Genomic DNA, 22,510 nt, shown 5'->3' on the forward strand with positions numbered 1-22,510 from the left:
TCCTGTTGTGTGAGGACTTCGTAAGGTAGTTCATGCCACACTTCTCTGTGGGAAAGACTGGATGGGGAAGCAATAAGACTTCATTAAGGAAGCTATTGTAAGAACCCAACTATGAAGTGATGAAGGGTGATACAGTGGGATGGAAGTCAGGGAACAGACATGGAAGATGATTCAAAGGAACTTCCGAGGACCTGATGAGAAATAGCGATGGGGGTTAAGGAAATGAAAATGTAAAAAATGATTACAGATTCACGTCTGAGCAATTATTGTAGTCAGATATCTGCTACTATAATGCTATGTAACAAACAATCACATAATCTCAGTGCATTGACAAATATCTATTGCTTCTGTGTGTGCAGGTTGGCTATGACTCTCTTGGGTGGCTGGGACCAGATAGACTTGACTCCAGGCTGCTTGTTGTGCTTAGGTTTATTCCAAGTGTCTCCTCATTCTGGGACCAGAGGCTCTTCGGGTAGATTCATCTTGTGGCAGATGGCAGAAGTGCAAGAGGCAAAGCCAAGCCCCAAAAGCACATTAAAGCCTCTGCTCACATCACATCCACTAATGTTTCTATGAGCTGAAGTGAGTTACATGGTTTGAGAATATAGGGATGAACAAAATCAGTTGCTCCTGTACTCTCACTCGATAATCAACACAGAAGACTTCTGTGACCTCTGGTCACCAAGAAAGTATGTGGGGATTTCTCCCCACCAGCAACCAATGACTCAGTTCAATTCAGTTCTGATCCTGTCTACAGGGAGATAGCATCAGACCCCACAGGTGAGGGCTCAGCCTCAGGAGACTGCCCCATGTTTCAGACACCAGCCGAGAGTCACAGATTGTCTCCTATACTTCTGTCCAATTGGCTATAAACTGGGGCTTCCATGACCCCCTCCTTGTGCTTGATTAATTTGTTAGTATTGCTCACAGAACTCAAGAAAAAAATCTTGTAGTTACTGGTGTAAACCAAAAATAAAATGTTAAGGTGCTCAACCGTCTGAATGGGCCTCCTCCTCTAGGCCAGAGCACTCCAAATTTAACCTGAAAAACTGGTTCAAGCCGTGACTGGAATGGGGGGTCAGATATGCCTCATTATGACCTCCTCCCTATTGGAATTCAGGGAAAGCCGACAGGCACACTGCATCAACACAGAACTTAAGTCTGATAAGAAACATTTACAGTCTATTCTACTCTCCTTAAAGCCTGCTATCTGGTGGCTTCATCTCCGTGATAAAACTTTAGTCTCCATGACCTCTCATCTTAACCCAGATATTCCTTTTTATTGGTAATAACTCTTTCAACCAATAATCAGAAAAATTTTAAATCTGCCTATAACCTCGAACCCCACCTCCTTTGAGTTGCCTCGCCTTCCTGGAGCGGAACAATATGTATCTTAAATGTATTTGATTGATGTTTCATGTCTTCCTGAAATGCACAAAATTAAGCTGCACCCGACCACCTTGGACACATGGGTTCTCAGGGTCTCCAGAGGACCGTGTCACAGGCCACTGGTCACTCATATTTGGCTCAGAATAAATCTCTTCAAATATTTCACAGAGTTTGACTCTTTTCGTCAACACAGGTTTATTATAAGGATATTACGAAAGGCACAGATGAACAGTCAGATGGAAGTGATACAAAAGCAAGTATGTGGGAAGGGGTATGGACTTCCACGCTCTCTCTGGGTATACCACCCTCCACAAACCTCCATGGCTTCAGGTATCTGGAGGCTCTCCAGAAACCCCGGCCTGGCCAGGCGTGGTGGCTCACGCCTGTAATCTTAGCACTTTGGGAATTCCAGGCGGGCTGATCACCTGAGGTCAGGAGTTTGAGACCAGCCTGGCCAACATTTCGAAACCCCGTCTCTTCTGAAAATACAAAAATTAACTGGGTTTGGTGGCATGAACCTATAATCCCAGCTATTCGAGAGGCTGAGACAGGAGAATTGCTTGAACCCAGGAGGCAGAGGTTTCAGTGAGCCAAGATTGTGCCACTGCACTCCAGCTCAAAAAAAAAAAAAAAAAAAAAGAAAGAAAGAAACCCTGTCCTAGGGGATTGTTACAGAGGCTTTATTACATAGGCATGATTAATTGTCTATTGCCGATCAACTTAACCTTCAGCTCCTCTCCCCTCCCAGGATCTCCCCTCCCAAAGTGTTGGGATTATAGGCATGAGCCCCCGTGGCCAGCCAGGAATATATTCTCATACTCTAACATAAGAGCAGTTATTGTCCTTTTTAATACTAATTTCTGATACTTTTTTTCCCCTGAATTTTGGGGTGGGAAGGGGATTTTTAATTTGAATACAAAAAGAATAAACACAATTTGTCCTCTTTTTCTTCACTTAGTTATTGTTATTGTTTTGCTTTTGACCTGTCTAGAAACTAGATCACGCATGAAGTAGCACAAGAAATCTACCAGTTTATATACTTCCAAAATTCTCATCAACCCCCTCCCACCCCCAACACTTAGTCATGATGCATCTGACAGCAGGCAAAATTCCAACCTGGGAAAGAGTACTCTGTGTGGTTGGGGTTATCTTTACCATTCAAGTACTGATTCACTCAGACCACATGGTAGTAGGTTTTGGATGGAAGGCTTCTGCATCTGGCTAATCCTGATTGGAGTTACTAACACAAGCCCTCCCTCGACCCAGCCTCCCCCCAGGACTATCTTGTCTCTTTCATCTCTAGTTTAAAACTGCCCAGAACCCTTCCCTCTAATTCCTCCCCTCCCGCCTCACGTGCTGGCTGCCACTTCATACAGCCTGGCTTCCGTCTTCCTTTGGTGAGATTGCCCCATGAGTCATCAACAATCTACTTTTCAAGTCCAAAGTTCAGCCCCTACTTTAGCCTCTCAGCTGTGTGTAAAATCTTCAAGCATTCATTCCTGAAACTCACTTTCTTGGTTTCTAGGAAATCCTGCTCTCCTGGTTCTCCATGGCCTGTCTGGCCATTTAATTTCCAGTTTCTCCTTTCTTCTTCCCCTCCAGCCTTTACTTATTCTCCTGGACGCCACCCTGTCCACTGCTATTCTCTCTGTTGGTGGTCTGATGCTTTCCTAGTTTCAGTCATGATTCATATGCTGATAACTCCAGCCCAGACCTTTCCTCTCTGATTCATACTTCCTGGAGCTGCTGGTCATCACATGGATGTCACATGGGCCTGAAACTCATCAGCTCCAGAAATGAACTCTTCATCTGTCCATTAGGAGCGTTTGGTGGCAAGCAAGAGGAACCGATCCCAGCTAGCTCATTAATTGGAAGGATTGCAGGGTGGTTCCTAGAATCACAGGGATTACTGAATAACCTGGTGACTGTTGGGTGAGAACCAGGTCACTGTATAGATTTAAGCTCCCAGGAGTAAATTTGACAGGCCTGGCTCGGATCATGGCCCCACTTCTCTTGGGGTTCGTTATCAGAGTAGAGTGGAGCCAGAAGTGCAAAAGGTCCCGGACAGACAAGAGCAACTACGCCTCCCAAATCTGCTCTTTCTTCCCACCCAGTTGGTGGCTCTGCCATCCATCCCCCCCATCCATCCATCCATCCATCCATCCAATCCATCCCCCCATCCATCCATCCATCCATCCATCCCCCCATCCATCCATCCATCCATCCATCCCCCATCCATCCATCCATCCATCCCCCCATCCATCCATCCATCCATCCATCCCCCCATCCATCCATCCATCCATCCCCCCATCCATCCATCCATCATCCATCCATCCATCCCCCCATCCATCTGTCCATCCCCCATCCATCCATCCATCCATCATCCATCCATCCATCCATCCATCCATCCATCCCCCCATCCATCCATCCATCCATCCATCCCCCCATCCATCCATCCATCCATCCATCCATCCATCCACCCTAGCACCTACACTGAGGTTGGGCGGGGAGTGTTATTCTCTTCCTTTCATATCCCAAAGCCAATCAGTCATTAAGTGCTGAGATTTTACCCCTTAAAATATTTCTTCAAACAGTTGCCTCCTCCCTATTACTGTGACCTTGTTGGGACTTTCATGTCACCTGCCTTGATGACTATTAAGCCTCCCCAAAAGTCGGGAGTCTTGTCTATGTTAAATTGGTCCTTCACATAATAGCCGGAGGGATCCATCTAAAACCCAAATCTGACTGTGTCTCTCCCCTGCGTAAACTCATCACTGCAGTCCAGGTTTCTCGATACAAGGACAAACTCTGCCAGGGTCCAGCCCCGGCCTGCAACTCACAGTCACACTCCCTCCTCTGCTGGTTGTTCTGCAGCTAAGTTCTTCTTTGCTGTGGGACCCCCTCAGCCCGAGAGGCCCCCATGCCTACCATCCTATCCCCCATCTGACTGATTCCAACTCACCTTTCAAACTCAGTCGGTACCTCACCTCCCCCAGGGAAAAGATTGCTCAGTATCCTGTTTCACTGTGTCTTTCCTCCTGGAGCTCTATGAGAGAATGGGGCCACATCTATATTATTCATTGCCAAATTCTTTGCACTTGGCAGATGCTTAATATATTTTTGAGGATAAATAAATAACTTCCGTGTATGCTTACTTGACACTACATTTGCACATTCAATGAACTTAATGAATTTTTTTCTCTTTTTCCCATTATACAAATCACCGACTTCAATTTATTAAATATACATTGTTTCCTTTTCTTTTTTTTTTTTTTTTTTTTTTTTTTTTGAGATGGAGTCTTGCTCTGTTGCTAGGCTGGAGTACAGTGGCGCCATCTCGGCTCACTGCAACCTCTGCCTCCCGGGTTCAAGCGATTCTCCTGCCTCAGTCTCCCAAGTAGCTGGGACAACAGGCGTCTGCCACCACACCCAACTAATTTTTGTATTTTTAGTAGAGACAGCGTTTCACCACGTTGGCCAGAATGGCCTCCATCTCTTGAGCTCGTGATCTGCCCACCTCGGCCTCCCAAAGTGCTGGGATTACAGACGTGAGCCACTGTGCCCAGCCCACATTGTTTCCCTTTGCAAGGCAGCCAAAGCTGGGGAGACAATGGAGGTGGGGCTACTGGACAAACCACTCTGCCAAGCAGAGTATTTGCTGGCCAGACTGTAACCCTGAAGAGGGCATTTGCAAATGCGCTGGGCAAGGGGGCTAATCCCACTTCCACATGATAGTTACATGGAGCACCTGCCTTACACGTATTCACTTATTTCATTGTCACAATAGTCCTAGAAAGCAGGTCCTTCATCCTACTGTATCAGGCAGGGTCCCAGCAGGTGGCAGATGAGCACATTTCAGCTAGGAAATGGAGGAAAGTTTAATAAGGGGACATTTATGAAAGTATAAGCAAGGTAAGAAACCTTGCAAGGGATAGCATGATGCCCCAGGGCTAGCAACAGCTGGAAGTTATCACTGAAGGGCAGCCAACCTCAGCCACCCAGGACAAGGGAACCAGGAGAATAATGCCTTGGCCTCACTTTTCTCCTGGCAAGGCTCCCCATCACCCAAATGCAGCCAGAAAACAAAGGGCAAGGAGGCCCATTGATGTGGTCCAGGCGGTGAGCCCACCAGGCCATAAAAGGACAAGAAGAGTTTAGAGTGACTCTGGAAGGGCACATGTGACCAGTACAGTGAGATTAGACAGTCCAAGGGTATGGAACCCAGGTGGCCCAGCTTTTCAAACCAGCTGACTGCTTCTCTGCCTCGGCAGTGTTGTCACAAGACTCCGTCTCCTTCTGGCTTTGCACACTCACTAACAGTACTTCTGTTCTCACCATCGAAACCAGGCCAGACACAACATTCTTGGCTGAACTAGAAGTTCTCCATGAAGACCCTAAAAGATGGTCATGGTAGCATGGGACCGCGCTATCCTGAAATAAGGAAGCAAGGCGGCCTCCTCTTTATAAACATAAATACACACACACGCCCACACGCACACACAGGCCATGTTGCTCTGTGAGCTCCCAGGAAACCACCTGGTAACTGCCCTCCAACAGCACAGAGAATGTTTCAAATGAAATGGCCCCAGCACAGTGTTCTAGCAGCGCGTTAACAGCCTAGACTCGGGTATCAGACTATCCAGGAGCTGGATCCTCATTCTATCACTGGAGTCTCATCTGCAAAATACAAATCAGTGACACCCATGGAAGTGTTGTGAAGATGAAATGAAATACATAATTGGCTTTGCACTTATTAAATGTTAGCTAAAAATCACACAGCGGTAACTTCTGTGGGTTGGCACTACCATCACTTTTTGACCTAATTACTTATTCGTTCTGACTTTTTGAATTCTTTAGAAATGAATACTTCCACAACTAAAAGAAAGATGATACTTTGTAGTGATTATAGTTTTGAAGTACTGTCCTTTTTAATTTATATTTTGAAGTATTTTTTCCATATTATTAAATATGATTATGAAAACCTGGTGAGAATGGCTACCCAAGAATCACTCTGCCTATTTTAAAGATGGAGAAACTGACAGCCAAACAGACTAAGTGACTTGTTCAAGGTCACACAGACGGCACATGGCTGAGTCAGGAACGCCATTCTCCTAAAAAGGCAGCACCTGACTGGCTTGTCTCTGTAAAGGCAGATTGACAGGTGGCTTGCAGGGCCTGCTGTGCGAGCTCAGACATTATCCCACAGCGGTCATTTGTCTGCTGGCTACAGGATCACTTAACGACGGGTGTTTCGCCAAATTATAATTATGCCCTTCACTTGCAACAAAGAATATCTGAACCACTTCCTCTAGCTCTGCCTGAGAGCTGGAGCGTGTCGGTGCCCACAGTTGGGTGGGCGTTGCACCCCCACTCACTGCTGTTCAGTCTCCCCAGTGCAGACCACTTCTCTGCGGCTTCTCATGGCAGACAGCAGTGTGTGAACCCAGTGGCTGGTGCTTCTCTTGTGGTCAGAAAGCAGAACTTGCCACCAGTTTTAAGTTACTAGAGGTGGAGGTTTTTACAATCAAAAAGCCCACTTTGAAAGCACAGAAAGCACATTAGCATCCTCTCCTTTGGAGAGAGCTATTTTTGTCTTTCGTCTTCAGAGACTGTGCTCCGAAATAGGGGAGACAAGTAGCAGGAGGAGAACAAAAACATCCACAATGTCTCCAGCTCAGAAGAGAGCAAATCACTGCCATTTCCTCAACAACAATTGCCACAGCAGTGAGGAGAACAGACTGAGTTAGAGGCAAGCTGCCCTGGGTAAAACACAACACCGATCTCTTTCCCTGGGGTTTCTCTCCATATACTTCGTGAAACAAGGTTTGTTGCCATGGTTACTAGCAAATCACATGATAGCCTGGCTACCTAAAAGTGTGGGAGAATAGCCCAGATCAGACGGTGATGGGGGAAGGGGATGCCTTCCTTTTCAGCTCGGCTGGTTTTCCCTAGCAGACTTGGATGACCTCAGAGGTCTTCCTCATTTCTGACTGCCCACACTTGGGATTAAGGGCCAGCCATTCTTTGGGCACCAAGAGATTTTTTTCATAATGAGATCATCACAAGTTTTCTTCAAGGGCCTCTCCCTCTGGTTCCAGGAGCCCCTCTCCCACTTCCCAGCCCCTTCCTTCCCTGGCCCCTCTGCCACACATGGGTGCTGTAATTCAATCGCTGGATTGAGTGGGAGGGGGTGGAGCGTGCAGCCTACACCACTTGAATAAGCTCTTTTCTAAAATCGAGGATGGCATGAGTCAGGGAATTTTGAAGCTGTGATACAATCAGGACACTGGTGCCTCACGGGGGAGAAGGGAGGGAGGATGGACTCGCCCAGATCCTAAACAGACCAGGCAGGGTCTGGTTTCTCAGGATCAGCCTGTATGGGGATCGGCATACCCTCCGCCTCAAAGTGATGGAACTGAGTTCATCCTGACAATCTCTGTCTGAGGTGGTGTGATGGATATGACCTCACGGGCATTGCTTTCCAGGGAAGAGGAAGGTGAGGCCTGGGGAAAGCTTTCAGACAACCCAGCTCTCTGCCTCTTCCCCCTCCCTCACTCCTTCCCTGCAGAGCCCCAAAGAGCTAGCAGAGTCATGTGCTCGGAGAAGTGGGTTTGTGAGTGGGTGCACCTTAGCAGCAGCAGCACAGGCTGGAAGTGCACATCTGTTTTTCTGACAATTACAGATTGCCCACTTCTTTAAATTCAGATCGTATCTCATCTTTTCAATTTCTTCAGAGTTTCTTGTCTGCTTCCCAGCAAAAGCAAGGTCTGGATGACAGAAAAAGAATAAGTAAAAGGCAAGGACTAAGTGTGATTTTGCCCTAGCTGTGCTAGATGATTCAGAGAACTTCCTTCAGGGCTACTTCCTCAAAGAGCAAAGTGTATTCAGAGGAGGAGAGATACACAGCCACAAATGTCACTAACCCTGTTGGGCACCACAGAGCATGGGCTGAGAAGACTGAGGTCTCTAAAATGGGCAGGGAGAGGCAGGAATGCAGCCTTGACTCCAGAGATGTGAGATTCTATCCAATGTGGTACCAAAAATATTAGAACTCCCAAAGTTATCAAACATAACTTTATAGTTATTTTAACTCTTTTTTATATCAATTTTAGTACATGCATTATAATCGTATCAGATAAGATTAGACTTGCCTGTGATTAAAAGAAAGGAATGTTCAAAACGACAACATTTTAAACAAGAGAGAAGTTCCTTTCTCTTGAATATAAATGAAGTCCAGCCAAGTGTGGTGGTTCACACTTATAATCCCAGCACTTTGGAAGGCCAAGGTGGGTGGATCACCTGAAGTCAGGAGTTCAAGAGAACCAGCCTGACCAACATGGAGGAACCCTATCTCTACTAAAAATATGAAACTAGCCAGGTTTGATGGTGCATGCCTGTAATTCCAGCTAGTCGGGAGGCTAAGGCAGGAGAATTGCTTGAACCCAGGAGGCAGAGACTGCAGTGAGCTTAGATTGTGCCATTGCACTCCAGCCTGGGCAACAAGAGCGAAAGTCTGTCTCAAAAATCATAATAATAAATAATATAAAATAAAATAAATGGAGTCTGGTGGTATGCTGCCCAGAGCTAGCAAAGTGTCTTCTCTGGTTGCATCAAGATGTTCAACACGTGGCTTCCACTTCATTATCTAAGGTTGTTGTTCATGGTCCAGCCATCACATCCACATTCTAGGCAGCAGAAAGGAAAAAGGAGGGAAGAGCTGTATACTCTCCCATTAAGCACACTTCCTGGAAATGCGCCCTCCCTTCTGAATTTCACTGGATAAAACTGAGTCACATGACCACACGTAGCTGCAAGGGGTCCTGGGAAATGTAGTCTGTTCTAGGATGCCATGTGCCCATTAGGGAATGCTATACTGAGGAAGTAGGAAAGGATGGACCTCTGTGCACAACTGGTAGTCTGTATCACAGAGATATATTAGTAGAATAGCACATGTGGTACTTACAAAGAAATAAATGTGCTTATTGGGGGCATAGTCAAAACTGGGGAGTTTGAAGACAGCTGCTATGGATCATAGACTCTAGAAGTACATATAATTGATTGAGAGAAGAAATATGAGTTCTGTTTTGTTTTTTTTGTTTTTTATTTTGATTTTTAAGGTGGAATTTTGCTCTTGTTGCCCAGGCTGGAGTGCAATGGTGTGATTTCGGCTCACTCTATCCTCTGCCTCATGGGTTCAAGTGATTCTCCTGCCTCAGCCTCCAGAGTAGCTGGAATTACAGGCACCTGCCACCATGCCCAGCTAATTTTTGTATTATTAGTAGAGACAGGGTTTCACCATGTTGGCCAGACTGGTCTCAAGTTCCTGACCTCAGGTGATCCACCTGCCTTGGCCTCCCAAGTGCTAAGATCACAGGGATGAGCCACCATGCCTGGCCTTGTTGTTGTTTTTTTTTTAACTACTTTACAGTCATTCATCCTTCTCCTGGTCAAACAGTATAGAGAATTTTCTGTAGGGACTCATCCTTCCCTCACTCTCAGCTACACAGTTGTGGGGGCAGGCTGCAGGGGCGCTTCTAGTAGTCTTAGCGAACAACTTCTCCTGTCCCACCACTGGGAATGGTGCAGGTCACTGAGAGGCAGCACGGGACTTTCATTTGACTCTTAGAGGGGAGATGCTGGACATAAAGCTGAGAGCACATGAAGAGGGAGCTGCCCAAACCCTCTTACAACCACAGTGGAAGAGCCTGCCTGAGGGTGCAGAGGAGATTCTGATTCAGCTGATGAGGGAGCCACACTGAGAGAGGCCCAGGTCCTGGAGATGTCATTTAAGCATCTGTGTCAAGTTGCATCTGAACACAGCATGAATCATAATGAGGAGTCATCTTGGACTCTCTGGATGGGTTCAGCTCCCTAGAACAGGCAAAGCAACGAAGTGGACAGAGCCTAGCATTTCATGACTTCCTGGAGCAGAGCCACCATACCTAGCTGGAGGGCTGCATGAGAGAGAAATCAATTTTCATCATGGTGAAATCCTACCTATTTAAGGGTCTTTGTCTTAGCAGCCAGCCTATAATCTAACCAGGACACATGTAGTAATGATCTCATTAATTACCCACTGCCTGGAGAGTGAGTACAAGACAAGACTGACTCAGGATCCCAGGCTGCTGGCAGCCATGTTCAGCACAACTCAGGGGTCCCTGGCTGGAGTTCCTTTCCCACATGCTGGATGGATTCACAGCCCTTCATTTCATCTTTGTACCTAAGCACTCTTGGGACTATACCCCTATGCACTGCCCAGGTCTGGGCTAGGGCTTTGTTCTCGATACACATAAACCGAATAAATGAATAAATGGTCTTTCTGAGTTTCAGAATACCTAGCAGTCTAGTGGAGGATAAAATGAGATCATGTTTGAGAAGATGCTTTAGAAACTACATACCAATATGTACATTTTGGTTGTAGTTATCCTTCTCATTAAGAAATTATCTAAATTTAGGGCAAGAATATGAATATGGCCATGCTATGAATATATACATATATTCATATTCATACACACACACATGCACACACACACACATGCACGCGCGCACACACACATGCGCGTGCGAACACACACACTCACATGAATTCTGTCCTCAAGAGTGTATCCCTATAGTCTGGTTCTGTATTTTGGTGCCTTTTTCCATGAGGCAGTCCTCCCAATCACACCACTCTTAGAGTTGAAGGACAGTTAGGGGCCATCCAGATACCACACCCAGTGCCCCCTACCCCCACCCCAGATAAAATTTCCCTTCATGATGTTCCCACTAAGTGGTCAGTTGGTCAGTGGCCCTCCTAACAACTAGGCACTGAGATCAAAATGTGACTCAACAGTGTAGGATGGTCAGAGTCCCATGCCGCTCATTAGATACTTGTGTGTTCTCCTCCCTGCCTCTATACACAGACTCCTTTCCCAACAGCCCAGAATTCTCCTTCAAGGTCAGGTTCAAAGTCACCAACTCTGCAGAAGTCTTCCCAGTCTGGCAGGGCAGCTAGGTGGTCCCTTCTTTTTGTGGCTATGTCACTTTGTATTTAACTCTATTATAAGGTGGGTCAATTTTCTACTTCCAACCACTACCTTGACCTTTCAGAAGTGAGAGTTTCAAGGGCAGAGACTGTGTCTTACTCATTAAATTCTCCAGCACCTACTTCAGTGCCTGGCATTTGTTAATAATTTTATGAAGCTTGTTGAATGGATGAGTGAGTATAACACAGGAGCAGAACAGAGGGGTGTTGAGCCCTTGGTCTCTGGCATGAGACAAGCTTGGGCCCAAATCCCAATGTAATTACTGAATTACAATCATTCATGCATGCACTCATTCATTCAAATATTTTATTAAGTTCCTGTTATATTCCAGACACCCTGCTAGACACCAACATAGGACAAACAGGAGGGGACAAGGTCCCTGTCCTCACCAAGCTTATGTCTGAATAGTAGAGACTGAAATTAAGCAAGTGAATAAGTAAATAAATACCTTGGCTCACGCCATAATCCCAACATCTTGGGAGGCCAAGGTGGGAAAATTGGAGCTCAGGAGTTTGAGACCAGCCTGGGAAATACAGTAAAACCTTGTCGCTATAATTTTTTTCTTTTAAATTAGCGGGGCATGATGGCTTGTATCTGTGGTGCTAGCTACTCGGGATGTTGAGGTGGGAGGACTGCTTCAGCCCCAGAGTTCAAGGCTATAGTGACTTGTGATCATGCCATTGCATTCCAGCCTGGACAACAGAGCAAGACCCCATCTCTTTAAAAAAAAAATTTTTTTTAAGGTATCTGCAGATTCGAATATGTCCTATGAAGGAAATGGACATGGGTGAGTGTTTTTATCAGGGCCCTGGGGTCAGCAGTGGGCAGCTAGATAGGTGGGCAGGGAAAGCCTCACCGATGACCTTGAACAGAGTCCTGAAGAATGAGAATGAGCCAGGCTTTTAAGGAACAGAAGGAAGAGGGACAAACAGAAATGCAGGTGCTTCTCTTTCCAAGGCTTAGTTTCTTCATCTATAAATAGAAATAATAACAGCACCCACCTCACAGTTTTTTGTGAAGTTTAAATGCTTTGAAACATTTAGCATAGTGCTGGCACATAGAAAGCGCTTCATATATATTAGCTCTTATAATCAATAACAGGGTCATGCTGGAGAAAGGAAATGAGGGTGAAGCCACAGCAGCCCTCTGTACTGACCACTTCCTTCTCCAAGCAGTCCCAAGCCATCTGTTAAACAATCCACTGGAGAAGGTTCCTAGGCACCAGCCTCAATCTCTCCCATCTAAGGTCTCTAGAATCTTTTTTGAATAAGTGTAAATACCTCATAAGGTTTAGCACATCAAGTCAGGCACAGTGGCACACACCTGTAGTTCCAGCTACTCAGGAGCTGAGGCAGGAGGATCGCTTGAGCCCAGGAGGTGCAGGCTGCAGTAAGGTATGATTGCACCACTGTACTCCCACCTGGGTGACAGTGAGACCCTGTTTAAAAACAAAAAGTAAAGAAATATTGAGTAAATCCAATGGGAAATGCAATGGAAAGCCTTATACAATAATAATTATTACTCCTGTTGTTTCTTCATGGTCTCCGGACACCTCACACGCTGCCCATTCTAGCCAGCATGCTGCCCAGTTTGCCAAAGACCTTCTTAAAAAGAAGCCCCTAAAACTGAAAATGGAATTTAAGCAGACTCTGGCAGAGCTGGGACTGTGCCTGGGGCCCAATGACCCAACACAGCCTAACAACTGAGTCATAAATTAGCAACATAAGCAAGAGTAAAATCCAAGCCTGCTGCCTTCCCATCCTGGGCCACTCTGGCCAACCAGGTTCATTGACAGCACCTAATGTCAGGCAGTGAGATGAGGTCTGTCTGGTACTCCTGAGCACAAGACAGCCTCCAAGGAATTGCAAAGCACTCACAGTCCTGTTTTATCTACTGGGCAGATGGGAGGGTCTTGCATTTGTAACAGGAACAAACAAAACCAGTCTAACTATCTCAGAGGCAAAAGCTTTTCTGCAGTTCAAAGTCCTCAGAACCTGTGGTTTCTCTGATAAGGGATATGTGTGTGTCTGTGTATGTGCATGTACACATGCACACATGCGTGTATTCAAGCCAGGAAAAACAGCACTGCCTTCATCCTTTCTGCCACTGACTCTTGCAATATGATGATTTTATGCGTTCATGTTAAGTCTGGCCTTAAATGGCAACATAAGCAGAGAAATGCCAAGGGGAGTGGTGGGGGACACAAGGGCATAATTACAGTGAGCCTTGTCCAGCTAACGCACCAATAATTTGCCTCACGGAATGATTCAGCAATAACCCTGCCAGAGTTCCCAAAGAAACCCCATATCTGGGATGACGTAATGTCTCTCCACCTCTGATACCGCCTCTCTCCACACCCACCGCCACACGCTCACCATCTCGTCTTGAGAGCCACAATTCCATCTGTAAACCTTCATTTGCCATCTGCATTGTGACAAATATGTATCTTATTATTCAAATTGTATTACAATGTACAATGTTGTTAATCTAGCCCTTTATGCTTGATAATTCAATAGAAAAATTAAGACCTGGAAAAAATGTTAACCTCTGGTGAGTTATATAGGAACAAAAAACATGAGCTATGCCTGCAGAAAGCCTCGAGTATCTCAAATTGGGTATTTGGTCCCTGCATCCCATGAATATTCATACTTTGAGGAAAGTGATTGATTTCATTTATCACTGGAAGTGGAGGTGACTGTCTAGACTTGCTACGTGAGAAGCATTGCAGAGAAAGGGACCCTGGCCCCCCTGAGATGCACCTTGTACATGGCTGGAAGATAATTTTGCTGGCCTATCCCAGATCCAGATCCATCAATTTCCCCTTCTCCCTGACCAATAGAACCAGAGAGATGCGCATGGAAAATGCTCTTATCTTGATCGAAACTAATTTTGCTTTAGACTAATTGTGATTTGCCACTCCTGCTAGGTGTGTAATGCACTTGATTTCATTTTGTTTCAAGGAGCAATATAGAAGATCTGGGGGTAGGGAGAGTTCTAGGAAAGATTTTCTTTGCTGATACATAGGGACCCAAAGAATAGATAGCTTCCTTTTTCTGTGGATGTTGTTATGGCGCAAGAAAGCCCTACAGCCCGTTTTGCAAACAAGAGGGGAGGTAGCTGGAAAGACGACAGAGATGGCAAGTACCTGGGTCCTTGAGGCTGTTGCCAAACTGTTAATAGGACAAATTAGGTAGATCTAAGAAAAAAAATTGCTAATAAACCAAACTTAGAGCTGCCTTATCTCCAGACTTTGCATTATGTAAGATAATATATTCGCTGTTATTTAAGCTGGTTGGATCAAGGCTTTCTGTTATATAAAAGCTGAAAACATTACTACTACTTGAGGCAGTGACTGTCAAGCTTTTTGATCATAAACCAAAGAGGGAAATATGTTTTTGTGTAATGCATTCTACAATGTTCTATTCTATTCTATTTCATTTTTTAAAATTCAGGTCACAACCCACTAAAGTGATTTCAAAGCTCACTAATGGGTCATGACCCACATTTCAGAGAACATTAAAGGCATAAGGTATATAAGCTACCGTGATATAATAGAAAGCATAATGTGGCATCATCAAAGACATACCAGTAAGGTGCTGTCATAGGAAGGAATGATCGCTTTGAGTTGGGGGAAATAGGGAAGGTTTTAAGGAGGAGCTGGACCTTGAAGAGGAGTTCCATTTCTAGCAAGAGGAGTGGGTAGAGAACTGGGGAGTGGGGGGATTTGGTGAGGAAATGACAGGAGCAAAGACAAGGTGGTAAGAAATTCAGATATGCTCCCCACCAGGGGTGAACTTGGCCAAAGTGGTGTATGTTTTGGAGAGTAGTGAGAAGAAAGGTATGATTTGGGTTAGGCAACGTGCAGTCTTGAATGCTAGGCAAATGGGAGGCCCTATGAAGGCTGTGGAAGGCTATGTCTGAGAGAATCTAAAGTGGTAGCAGCTGCAAGCTGGGCTGAGCCCACATCACATCAATAGCTGAAACTGGCAGAGCTTACTTAAGGCCAGAGGAAAATAAAGTCCTGTGCTCTTGGAGGTCCACTTCTGCCATGTCACCTCCTTCTCCCTGCAATCCCTGCAAACCCATTCTCTGCAAGAGTGGGGCTCTTGATCAGTGAGCTGCTCTTCTGTGATGAACAAGAGTAAGCTGGCCTTTCTAAAAGTCTCGCCTGGCAGCCCACAATGTAAACTAATGATGCTGATGTGAGTCTCCTAAATGACAGCATCAGAGAGTGGGCAAGATTGGGCGATTTTCCATCTCGGAAGGCCCACAACCCCCAGCTTCTTCTCATTGTTCATCTTCTTGCTCCCACCTGCCTGCCTGCCAATGCGTTCACATTTTGTTAGATCCAGCCCCCAAAGGTGGGCTGAGCCTTGCTACTTGACACCTCTAATAAGAAAAATTTAGTGGAGGAGGATTTGAAATTGCCAGTTACATTGGGTGTTTGTGCTATCTGTGGATTTTAATTACCCATGTCATCCCTTCCCTAATCTCTCCCTGAAAAGCAAGAGTTGACTCTCATGATGGAAATTAATCAGAACTAATCTGCTGCTTCTCTCTTACTATAACCCACAGACCTAAGAGGTTGGAAAATCAGAGAGGAATTTTCCTGGGAATCCACATACTGAAGAATAGAACCAGATTTTAATAACTTTAAAATGGTGCCAAGCTTATGCTTGCCCTCTCCCTTCAGATACTTGAGTTTGTGACTATTTAAGACTGAATAATCAGATTTCTGGAATACTGTTTATGTCCTGACAGTTGATACTCTTTGTGGTTTGGGCAGAGGCCCCTACATTTCTGGCCCACGGCTCCATATGGAAAATTACAACTAAGACCTATCCCTTGGTAATGCAAAGTAAGTTGACTGCTTGGGGTGGGTGGGCATATTGATGATGAAAAGCACCAGCTACATGTGACCCCAAGCATATGGAATCAAGTGATGAGTTAGCATAACTACTGTTGATTCAGCCTTGGTATCTTCTTCAAGGGGGTTTATTTGGATTTTTATTTTAGAAACTTTCAATGCCCCATTATTAGAACCTAAGATTGAAGTTAACAAGCTAAATAAAAATAAGTGAAGGAAAGAGTAGACAGGAAAGGACTATCCTCTCAACACATCCAACGATTCCATCACCATCTCTTCCCAGTGCTGCTTCGGCTCTGACCTTTCCCTTCTGAGTGCATGATGCCACCATTTCCCCAGGCACCTGGAATCTTGGTGCCATTTCCAGTGTTCCTGCTCCTTGTCACCCACATGAAGCCAACTGCCAGATCCTTTAAAATGCCTTGCTCTGTTTCTACTCTTTTTTGTTGTTGATTTTTTTAAAATTTATTATTACACTTTAAGTTCTGGGGTACATGTGCAGAATGTGCAGATGGATTACATAGATATACACGTGCCGTGGAGGTTTGCTACATCCATCACCCCATCATCTACATTAGGTATTTCTCCTAATGCTATCCCTTCCCTTATCCCCTCCCTGCTGCTAAACCTCCCCTAGCCCCCAGACCCCAACAGGCCCCAGTGTGTGATGTTCCCCTCCCTGTGTCCATGTGTTCTCATTGGCACCTGGACACCCAAGTGAATTCAGCACCCACTTATGAGTGAGAACATGTGGTGTTTGGTTTTCTGTTCTTGTGTCAGTTTGCTGAGAATGATGGTTCCCAGCTTTATCCATGTTCCTGCAAAGGACATGAACTCATCTTTTTTATGGCTGCATAGTATTCCATGGTGTCTATGTGCCACATTTTCTTTATCCGGTCTATCATTGATGGGCATTTGGGTTGGTTCCAAGTCTTTGCTATTGTGAACAGTGCCACAGTAAACATACGTGTGCATGTGTCTTTATAACAGAATGATTTATAATTCTTTGGTTATATACCCAGTAATGGGATTGCTGGGTCAAATGGTAACTCTATTTCTAGATCCTTGAGGAATCGCCACACTGTCTTCCACAATGGTTGAACTAATTTACACTCCCACCAACAGTGTAAAAGTGTTCCTATTTCTCCACATCCTCTCCAGCATCTGTTGTCTGTTGATTTTAATGATCTCCGTTTTAACTGGCGTGAGACGGTATCTCAATGCGGTTTTGATTTGCATTTCTCTAATGACCAGTGATGGTGAGCTGTTTTTCATATGTTTGTTGGCTGCATAAATGTCTTTTTTGAGAAATTTCTGTTCATATTCTCAATTCTTAATTCAAGTCCTCAGTGCATTTCCACTGGCCTCATGGGATAGCCTCCCTGACTGGCCCTACTGCTTCTCCCTGTCTTCCCATCTCAGTTCACCCCTTACTTGGCTATAGGAGTAATTTCCTAAATCACAGCTTTCAACAAGTCACTCACTTCCTTGCGCTAAATTCCTCAGGGGTTCCCCCATCTAAAGGTTCATAGGTTCAAAGTCTAAATTTATGAACATGTTATCAAGACCCTTCAATCCTGTCAGCCCTTCAGCCTATCATCCCAAGTGTTTTCTCCCATGACATCTGGTTCATAGCCCAGAGTATAGGGCATGGAGCATGGAACTTGTACTTAATCTGGAGCCTGGAACTCCCTGGAGCCTGAAGCACCCACTAGACAATAAGCTTCATGAAGACAGGGTGGGGTGTTTACTACTGGTGTCTACCATAGGACCCGGCAAAATTTTGGACTCAATATTAGTTGGAAGGCCAGGCGTGGCAGCTCACACCCATAATCCCAGCACTTTAGGAGGCCAAGCCAGGAAGTTTACTGGAGGCCAGAAGTTCAAGAGCCACCTGGTCAATGTAGTGAGACCCTAACTGTACAAAATAAAATAAAACAACTAGCTGAGTGTGGAGGCATCTGCCTGTAGTCTCAGCTACTCAGGAGGCTGAGGTGGGAGGATGGGTTGAGCCCAGGATTTTTCAAAGCTGCAGTGAGCTATGATCATGTCACTGCACCCTAGCCTGGCTGACAGAGCGAGACTTTTAAAACATATATATATTGTATATATCATATGTATATACATATAATATATATATCATATATATTACATATATATGTAATAATAGTTGGATGAATCAATGAGTGAATAAATATGTAATAAGTCAGGGATTCTGGTTTCAAATTGAATCTTCTTATCAGTTCCTAATATAATCTTTGTCAACTTTCTACTAAAATACCAATTTAGAATGTACGAAGAATAAAAGCATGTAACCCCACCAGAAGTTAAAACAATTTGAAAATCCACTGCCTGAATATGGAAGAAATGTAGACAAATTCTAAGTTCTCTAAGGAAAACTTCAGAATCAAACACAGAAACAGTACATGTTTCATGCCCTCAAAAGAAGAGCCCTGTAATGCAGAAGGAAGTCATTTTTTTCTCTCTAGATTTTTTTTTTTTTTTTTTTTTACCTCGGTTTAGAAGCCCAGGGTCTGGATCAACCAAAAAGAATCTGGAATCCATCCCTCAATTGCTTGGGTTCTGTGTTTCAAAGCAGCACTCCATTCTCTTCTTGACCTTGCCAACAATTCCTCTCTTTTTGCATTTATTTAGAAATTGCACATCACCATTTAACAAATAAATTCTAAGAAAACAAAAGTGCAGAAAGTTCGGTGCATATATGCATGGTGGTGGGGGTGGTCCGGCGTGGGCTGGTGACAGGGCAATTGTGTGTGTGTGTGTGTGTGTGTGTGTGTGTGTGTGTGTGTGCGCGCGCATACACGTTTTATTAATTCACAATGTCAACTAGACAGATATTCGTCATAGGAGAAGATACTGCCTCAATCCTAGAAAGCTACATGAAAGGAATATGTGCTCTGTAGACACTGGAATTTCCACCAACCTCTGTATACTATGCTATCTTCCAGTTGTGTATCAAAGAATGAGATTCCACAAACGTCCAAATGGAAAGTGAGTGGAGTCCAGAGAAAGCCATACTGTGTCTCTGGCAATCAGTAGATCTGAGCAGATTGCCCTTCTTGCACGGTAAGTTCTGCATTACTGCAGATGAGAGGAAATAGAATGTCATTCAGAAGTCTAGAGCAAGGTCCTATTTCTGAAAGTGATGTACTCCAAGAATCAGAAGATAATTCTTAAAAACTGTTTTGCATCGTTGTTAGGACATAAGAAGACATGGCTTTTGTGAAGTAGGAGTGAAAAATTATGAAGAAAGAGCAGGTAGCAATGGCAGGAGAGCAGAATGAAATAAAGAACTAGTGTAAGGAGTGCAAGCACACATGGGGCTGTGATGAAGATAAGACCAGCCGTGGTCACAGAACACCTAAAAGTTACTAACGCTGCCAAGAAAACCGCAAAGGTGGCTGGGTCCTGTAATCCCAGCCCTTTGGGAGGCCGAAGCAGGCAGATCACAAGGCCGGGAGTTCGAGACCATCCTGGCCAATGTGGTAAAACCCTGTCTCTACTAAAAATACAAAAATTAGCCAGTCATGGTGGTGAATGCCTGTAATCCCAGCCACTCAGGAGGCTGAGGGAGGAGAATCATTTGAACCTCGGAGGCGAAGGTTGCAGTGAGCCAACATCATGCCATTGCACTCTAGCCTGGGTGACAGAGCAAGACTTCATATCAAAAAGAAAAGAAAAAAAAAAAAAAAGAGTAAAGGCAATTGGAACAGATACAAACCAAAGACGTCATCTTTCATCATTTCAGTGCTCAGGTTACCGGGTTCCCATATCCATGAAACTTTGCCTGAACACTGTTCAGTAACGAGTGAGAGCCTACTGTGTAAGACTCTGTGTTGTGGACCAAGATAAAGTGGTGATCTCTCTCCTGTGGTCCTTCCACACCCAGTCCCCAACTCTACCATGGCACCTACAACATTCTGCTGTTTGTAACCATTATCATATCTGCCCTGCAACAGAAATGTGGGGTCCTAGAGGACAGGATGGTAATTTGCCCATCTCTATATTCTTAGAATCTAATACATAAAAAGTTTCTTGAATGAATAGTGAAGTGCATCACCAGATTGACCAACAGCTAGTTCTCCTGCGATTTCTTTGACAACAACAGTTTACGATCAATTCTTCTAGGACCATCTGGTGCTGATTCTCTGACCACACCTCTTCAGGCTTCATCAGAGTACAGAGTCCACTGCTCTTGCAGATGTGTGAATATGCGGTATTTCCTTTTCACATTTCTATTTCCTTATGGATACTTATTCAAAAACAATTTATAATAACTTTTTTCCTAATTTTAAAAGCAATGCAAGCCCGTTTGTACAAAGAAAAGCATAAAGCAAACTCACACTTATAAGAGGTATTTGCTGAGGTCCACTCAGTCCTTCAGAGCAGGGCTGTTTTCATCACAGCCAGGCCCATCTAGAGCACTTGGAACACCTCAGCATACAGTAGGTGCTCAATAATGAGTATTGGTCAGATGAATATTCCTGAGCAGGTACCTGGTCTCCATAGCCTCAGCTGCTTGCTGGGTGAGGGAAGGAGCTTCCCTGGTACCTCCAAGACCCCTGAGCTCCTGGGCATGCCCTGGTGGCTGCCACTGCCCTGGGAATTAGTGCCATCTCTGCCTCCCAGTGCTGTGGGACCCTCTGGGCCCTGTGGGACCAGGCATTTCTTCCACATTTGGGGTCTCAGGCTCTGGGGCTTGTTGGGGCCACAAACTGTTTCTGAGCTTAAGATGCCTAGTTTTCTGGCATTCTCCATGCAGTGAGGCTGCACCATGCTCCCTTCGGGACTGGACAGGAAATTGCCCCCTCCATTTTTTAAGAAGAGTGTACAGCTGGTATGGTCTGACCTACTAAAGACCTGGTATTCGTGGAAGCGCTTTACATCTTTAATATTTTGGTGCTTGCTTTAACTGTTCCCCCATTGACCATTTAACTGTGGCTTAGCCTGAAGAATTCATTCCTCTCCACCTTTACAATGCAAAAGAGAAAAGTTGAGGAAGGAGCCTGACATGGTTTAGATGTTTGTCCCCTCCAAATCTCACGTTGGAATGTGAGCTCCAGCGTTGGAGGTGGGCCTAGCTGGCGTTAGTGTTAGTGTTAGGGTCGTGGGGACATAACCCTTAAGAATGTCTTAGTGCTGTGCTAGAAATGATGAGTCAGCACTCCCACTGAGTTTACACGAGATCTGGCTGTTTAAGAAGAGCCTGGCACCTCCTCCCTCTCTTGCTTTCAGTCTTTTCATGTAATACGCTGGCTTCCCTTCACCTTCTGCTATGATTGGAAACTTCCTGAGGCCTCACCAGAAGCAGTGCTGGGCCTATGCTTACTGCGGAATCACAAGCCGAATAAACTGCCTTTCTTTGTAAATTACCGAGTCTCAGGCACTCTTTTAAAGCACCTGGGTGCACCCCCAGGGGTGGGGCTGAGGGGAATCAAGTCTGAGTAGAAAAGAGCTTCTGTGTGGGTGGCTCCCTCTTCCAGACGCAGGGAGGAACAGGGAGATGGCCGAGGCCAAGATTGCATCCTGTGACTTAAAGAGAGGACAAAAGCGGTCAGAGCCTGTACATCTTCCAGAAGCCCTCACCCACCGCAGGGAGAGGCTCTCAGGATGTGCCGTAGCTGTCTCCAGGCCTCCCAGCCCAGCCCTCAGGTAGTACAGCTCCCCTTTAACTGGCTCGGCAGAGTGGGAATTTGTATGACATTTCATATTCTTTTCAGAGGTTGAAAGCCCCTTATTATCTAGGAAAGCCAACAGTTACCCAGAAAGGACCTCTTCAGGAGGCAGCATCTGGAGGTGGTCTTTTCCCCTTCAGCTTTGCAAGTCCCAGAACTCCCCTGTGTCAGGACACCCAGAATAGATCAGTTCTGAGCTACCGGCTTAACCAGATCCATAGGGAATAATGCGTTGCTCAGGGCACCAGTACATCTGATTGCAACTGAGAATGCCCCTTCCAGGGACCTGAACACTAGTGACCAGCATTGGGAGCCACCTGGCTAATTCTTCCTAGTATCAAAGTAGCCAGGGCGCAGTGGCTCACGCCTGTAAGGCGTCAGCACTTTGGGAGGCCAAGATGGGCGGATCACTTGAGGTCAGGAGTTTGAGACCAGCCTGGCCAACATGGTGAAACCCCAGCTCTACTAAAAATACAAAAATTAGCTGGGTGTGGTGGCATGCACCTGTAGTCCCAGCTACTCAGGAGGGTAAG

At 45.3% G+C, this 22,510-nt stretch overlaps 1 long non-coding RNA gene across 2 annotated transcripts in view; it reads right to left on the reverse strand.

The window, feature by feature from the left end:
* Positions 1–22,510, reverse strand: part of LOC103788680 (uncharacterized) — a 38,038-nt gene that overhangs the window by 10,682 nt on the left and 4,846 nt on the right. Inside the window, exons 4-5 of one of the 2 annotated variants that reach the window (XR_008477008.2) lie at positions 12,738–12,852; positions 4,792–6,066 (exon numbers count right to left, since the gene is read on the reverse strand). This is a non-coding gene — a long non-coding RNA (uncharacterized LOC103788680). Of the gene's footprint in view, positions 1–4,791; positions 6,067–12,737; positions 12,853–22,510 lie in introns of those variants that run through there. The other variant, XR_004735510.3, reaches the window with a different exon arrangement.

This window comes from Callithrix jacchus, chromosome 16, assembly GCF_049354715.1.
Source record: "Callithrix jacchus isolate 240 chromosome 16, calJac240_pri, whole genome shotgun sequence".
In the NCBI taxonomy this organism is placed as follows: Eukaryota; Metazoa; Chordata; class Mammalia; order Primates; family Cebidae; genus Callithrix; species Callithrix jacchus.